The following is a 6,250-nucleotide window of genomic DNA, read 5'->3' on the forward strand; positions in this document are numbered from 1 at the left end:
TTCCCCTTTAGAATACTAATGGCTGGAGCTGGAGAATTTGTTGAAACTGGGGGTCGCACTGGACGTCGTGGCAGGCCTCGTCTTGTCCGGCAACCTTCGGTAGAAGAAGCTTCCCACACCGAAGATGAAGGAAGCGCAGCTGGAGGAGACCAGAACAACAACGAAGAAGTTCAACTTAGCCCCGCAGTTCAAGCAGCCATCGTTCAGGCTGTAGTTGCTGCTGTGAAGAACCTGAATCCCGAAGGATCTGCTGGAAGCCGTGAGCGAACTGCTGAAGGGGCGGGTGGTGATGGTAAAAAGGATGGGGAAGGTGAAAGAGGGGCCTCGAGTGGGGATAAGTCTGTGAAAGTCGATGATAGGAGAGGAGGACAAGGTGGGTGCAGCTATAAGTCCTTCAAAGGTTGTGACCCGCCTAAGCTGACTGGTTTAGGAGACGCAATCGCTACTCTCCAGTGGATAACCGCTATGGACAAGGTTATCCGCATTAGCGAATGCCGTCCCGACCAAGCTGTGGGTTATGCTACTCAGTCATTCGTAGATGAGGCTATGTATTGGTGGGAGAGTGTGGAGCAGAGGAAGACCCGTGAAGAGATCAAAGAGATGAAGTGGGAAGATTTGAAGGAGTTGGTAATGAAGAAGTTCTGTGCAGATGCCGAGGTTGAAAGAACGGAGATGAAGTTCCAGAATTTAAAAGCCGGTATGATGACGCATCGTGAGTATACCACGGAGTTCAACCGACTATCTAGGTTGGTGCCTGACATGGTTGACACTGAGGTCAAGAGAATCAAATGTTATGTGAGGGGGTTGCCACAAAAGGTCCGCATGTTAGTCAGGGCGATTCAACCTGCTACTTTTGATTCGGCTGTTGGACTCGCGGAAATGGTCTATGCTGACGTGGCCGCGGATGATAGGGTGGAAAGGGACGAAGAGAAAGAGAAGAAAGGGGTCACTCCTGCTAAACGACCCGGTACTCAGTTATGGAACTCCAAGGATAAGAAACAGAAAGTGTGGGAGAAGAGATCGTGTAAGACCTGCGGAAAGAGGCATGGTGGTGAGTGCAAGTGGGGTAAAAGTTCTAACGTTTGTCTCAAATGTGGAAAGGCTCATGGTGGGGAATGCAGAATGGGGTCGAATGCCTGTTATAAGTGCGGGAAGGTAGGGCATTATGCCAATGAGTGCAGTGCTAAGCCAGCATGTTACAAATGTGGCAAGACAGGCCATATGTCAAGGGAGTGCACTGAAGGTGTAGCTGGAGGTAGTGGAAAGAAGGATGCCGATCAAGCTAGGCCCAGAACTAGAGCCTACATGCTGACCCAGGAACAAGCCAGGCAGATTCCGGATGTCGTCACAGGTATGTTTCTAGTGAACGATGTTTCCGCTTCTGTATTATTTGATTCTGGTGCGAATAGAAGTTTTGTAGCTACGACGTTTAGTAAACTAGCTAAAATGAAAGGCTGCCGAGTGTCTGAAACTTTTGTAGTAGAAACCGCAAGTGACACTTCGGTGAAAATAACAAAAATGGTTAAGAATTGTAAGATAGAGTTAGAGGGACATGAGTTCCCTGTTACTTTGTATGTTATGGCCTTAGGAGGGTTCGATGTAGTCTTGGGTATGGATTGGTTGTCTGAGTTTGAGGCTCAGATAGTTTGTAAAAGTAAGATGATAAGGTTAAAGTCATTGGATGGTAGTGCGCTGACGGTTTATGGTGATAAGGAGAGTTATGGGCTTAATGTCATTTCGATGATAAAAGCCGAGGGTTTGTTAAGGCGAGGGTGCGGTGCCTACCTGGCGTATGTTGTCAACGCTACGGCCGAGACGAAAGAAATGAAGAATGTTCCTATTGTGCGCGACTACCCAGAAGTATTCCCTGAGGATCTTCCGGGGTTGCCACCTGAGCGAGAGATAGAATTTCAGATAGATCTAGTACCAGGAGCCCAGCCCGTCGCGAAAGCGCCTTACCGTCTAGCACCGTCCGAGATGAAGGAATTGATGTCCCAACTGCAAGAACTCCTAGACAAGGGTTTTATCAGACCGAGTGTTTCTCCTTGGGGCGCACCGGTTTTGTTTGTGAAAAAAAAGGATGGAAGTATGAGAATGTGCATAGACTATCGTGAGTTGAATAAGCTTACGGTAAAGAATAGATACCCCTTGCCTAGGATTGACGATCTGTTTGACCAACTGCAAGGTTCGAGTTGGTTCTCACGAATAGATCTTAGATCAGGCTACCATCAACTGAAGGTAAAGGAGGCAGACGTCCCTAAGACGGCGTTCCGAACGCGATATGGACACTACGAGTTCCTCGTAATGTCATTCGGTCTAACAAATGCTCCTGCAGCATTTATGGACATGATGAACAGGGTGTGTCGATCAATGTTGGATAAGTCAGTTATCGTTTTCATTGATGACATATTAATATATTCAAGGAGCGAGTCTGACCATGCGGAGCATTTGAGAGAAGTATTGGAAGTTCTGAAGAAAGAGAAGTTGTATGCCAAGTTTTCGAAATGCGCGTTCTGGTTAAGAGAAGTGCAATTTCTAGGTCACGTGATTAATTCGGAAGGGATTACCGTGGACCCAGCTAAGATTGAGGCGATAACGAATTGGAAGACTCCGCAGAATCCGACTGATATACGAAGTTTCCTAGGGTTAGCCGGCTACTACAGGAGGTTCATCGAAGGTTTCTCCAAGATAGCCGCACCGCTGACCGGTATGACCCGAAAGTCGATAGTATTCAGTTGGGGAAAATTTCAAGAAGAAGCCTTTGAAGAATTAAAGAGAAGACTCACGCAAGCTCCAATCCTTACTTTACCCGATGGTGATGAGGATTTTGTTGTTTGTGCTGATGCCTCGCATCAAGGGTTAGGTTGCGTGTTGATGCAACGAGGGAAGGTGATAGCCTACGCGTCTAGACAGTTGAAGGTCCATGAGAGTACTTATCCGACGCATGATTTGGAGTTAGCAGCCGTAGTGCATGCTCTTAAGATATGGAGGCATTATCTGTACGGTACTAAGTGTACTATCTATACCGATCATAAGAGTTTAAAGTACTTCTTCGAGCAGAAAGAACTGAACATGAGACAGAGAAGATGGTTAGAATTGATAAAGGATTACGACTGTGAGATTAAGTATTACCCCGGTAAAGCTAACGTGGTCGCTGATGCGTTAAGTCGTAAGAATGAGGAAGTCCTTGCAACCGTGAAGTCATACAAGTTGATCATGAACTCAAGTCTTTTTGAAGAAATCATCAAAGTGCAGTCTGAAGTGTTAGTAGACGAAGGGTTAGTAAAGAAAGAAAGGATTTATGGCCAGCAAGATGAGTTGATGGAAAACACTCATGGAGTTAAAACTAGATTTGACCGTATGTGGATTCCACGCCATGGTGATCTTAGAAGTCGAATCTTAGATGAAGCTCATAAGTCAAGGTACTCAATCCATCCTGGAGCTACAAAGATGTACCAAGACTTGAAAAGGGATTACTGGTGGCCTGGAATGAAGAATGATGTAGTAGATTATGTCGGTAAGTGCTTAACTTGCTTACAAGTCAAAGCCGAACATCAGAAGCCTTATGGGATGATGCAACCGCTAGAGATACCTGAGTGGAAATGGGAACACATCACCATGGATTTCATAACTAAGCTACCTCGTACAGCTAAGCAACATGATACCATCTGGGTGATTGTGGACCGTTTGACCAAGAGTGCTCACTTTCTACCCATACGAGAGGCCATCTCGTCAGAAACGTTAGCAAGCTTGTTCATTAAAGAAATTGTAACCAAGCATGGAGTACCGTTATCGATCGTGTCTGATAGAGATACACGGTTTACTTCAAGATTCTGGAAGAAATTCCATGAAGCTATGGGGACGAGGTTGAACATCAGTACGGCGTACCATCCTCAAACCGATGGACAGTCCGAAAGGACGATCCAAACCCTTGAGGATATGCTACGTGCTTGTGTTTTAGATTTTGGTGGAAGTTGGGATGATCATCTGCATCTGGCAGAGTTCTCCTATAACAACAGTTACCATTCGAGCATTGGTATGCCACCGTTTGAGATGCTTTACGGTCGACGATGTAGAACCCCGGTGTGTTGGGGTGAGATTGGTCAGAAGGAAATGGGAAGCCTAGAAGTGGTTCAAGAAACGTCTTCAAAGTTCGATCAGATCAAAGCAAGAATGAAAGCCGCTCAAGACAGACAAAAGTCTTATGCAGATAAGCGGCGACGACCAATTGAGTTTAACGTTGGCGACTATGTGATGCTTAAGGTCTCGCCTTGGAAAGGAATTATCCGTTTTAGAAAGAGAGGGAAGCTAAGTCCGAGGTACATTGGACCATTTAAAATTTTGTATCGTGTGGGGGAAGTAGCTTATAAGCTGGATTTACCCGATGAGTTAGAAGGAATTCATTCAACCTTCCATGTTTCTCATCTGAGGAAGTGTCTAGCTGATGACACGTCTCACGTGCCATTAATGGACATTGAGGTTGATGAACAATTGAACTACATCGAGCAACCGATAAAGATCGTTGATCGCAAGGAGAAGCAGCTTCGTCACAAAACTATACCTTTGGTAAAAGTAATATGGAAACACCGCAAGGGATCAGATGCTACTTGGGAAGCCGAGGATGAGATGCGCAAGTTTTACCCTAGTTTGTTTATGTAATAGTTAGGTTTCGGGGACGAAACCTCCTTAAGGGGGGAAGACTTGTAACATCCTAAAATTTATAATGTTGAATAAAGAAAGTTATGTTAGTGATTTCGCGTTTTAATTATTAATATCGAGTAGGAGCGGGTCATGGACTTGGATTAATTGAGATAGGATAAATGAGAATGGGATTTCAGGGATATAAATACCCCCTTAATCCCAAAATATCTCATTTCTCACCAAACTCCACACACACTCCACACACTCCTCAAAACACACACATACTAACCGATCAAGATTCGAAGCCGAGACCCGAGATTTTGTTGATAGATCTGAGTTGGTAAGGTAAGAACAAATCCACCAAAGCTTATAGTACTGAAAATGGTTAGGATTTGATGGGTTAACCGGACCCGAAACCCAAACTGCCCAAATCGGACCCCTAAAACGTCGATTTTAGGCCGATTTGATGGTTGGGATTTGTAGGCGCCGATCATACGATTCCGTGGGTACCAAAATCGAGTTATTTGGCTAAGAAACGAAGGATTTATGGGCAAACAGATCTGCAGCGCGATAACTTCGCCTGCAAGATTAAGTTCGCCTGATGAACTTCGCCTTCAAGCGTAACTTCGCCTTCAAGCGTAACTTCGCCTAAGGATAACTTCGCCTACGGCCAAGTTCGCCTAAGGTATAACTTCGCCTGAAGCCAAGTTCGCCTAAGGTTTAACTTCGCCTGAAGCCAAGTTCGCCTAAGGTTTAACTTCGCCTGAAGCCAAGTTCGCCTAAGGTTTAACTTCGCCTGAAGCCAAGTTCGTTTATAAAATAAATTAAAAACCTAATGGAAAATGTGTTAAGGCAGTTATCGAAAATAAAATTTTTCCAAGCTGACCTGGCAGCTTAACCCCAGCCAGGGGCTCTGCCTCTTGGACCCCGCTAGGGGCTGCCGCCCCTAGCACCCCGCTGCCAGGGGCGCTGCCCCCGGGCCCCCGTTCGTTGTGGGTCATATATAGATAGAAATACAAAACGAGTAGTAGTAGTTAATTGATATGTGTAAATATTATACAGTTAGCCGAGCCCAGTTAAAGAAAGGAATTACGATCAACGGCGAGCGTAACAGGATCCAGGTGAGTTTCTAGCCCCATTCCTTGTTATGTTTTCGGGGCTGTGTGCATACTTGATGTGTTGTTAATACATTTATCCTAAGTGATAAGTGTATGCCATATGTGATATATGTGATATGTATGAATGATTGCTTGATGGTACGTGAACGATCTTCGGATATTGCACGTACTGTCAGGTTGTAACGTTATAAATATGGTAAGTATGATATGTATGAATGATTGCTTGATGGTACGTGAACGATCTTCGGATATTGCACGTACTGTCAGGTTGTAACGTTATAAATATGGTAAGTATGATATGTATGAACGATTGCTTGATGGTACGTGAACGATCTTCGGATATTGCACGTACTGTCAGGTTGTAACGTTATAAATATGGCAAGTATGATATGTATGTTTATGTGTATGAACGTAATAAAGTTAATAAAGGAAGGAAATGACGGTTGCATGGTTGTATGGTTACGAAAAGGGTACCGAGCCCTAATAATACT

The sequence above is a fragment of the Bidens hawaiensis genome, unplaced genomic scaffold (assembly GCF_021521415.1).
Source record: "Bidens hawaiensis isolate Kalapana, Puna unplaced genomic scaffold, B.hawaiensis_p1.1 tig00035838_1, whole genome shotgun sequence".
Lineage (NCBI taxonomy): Eukaryota > Viridiplantae > Streptophyta > Magnoliopsida > Asterales > Asteraceae > Bidens > Bidens hawaiensis.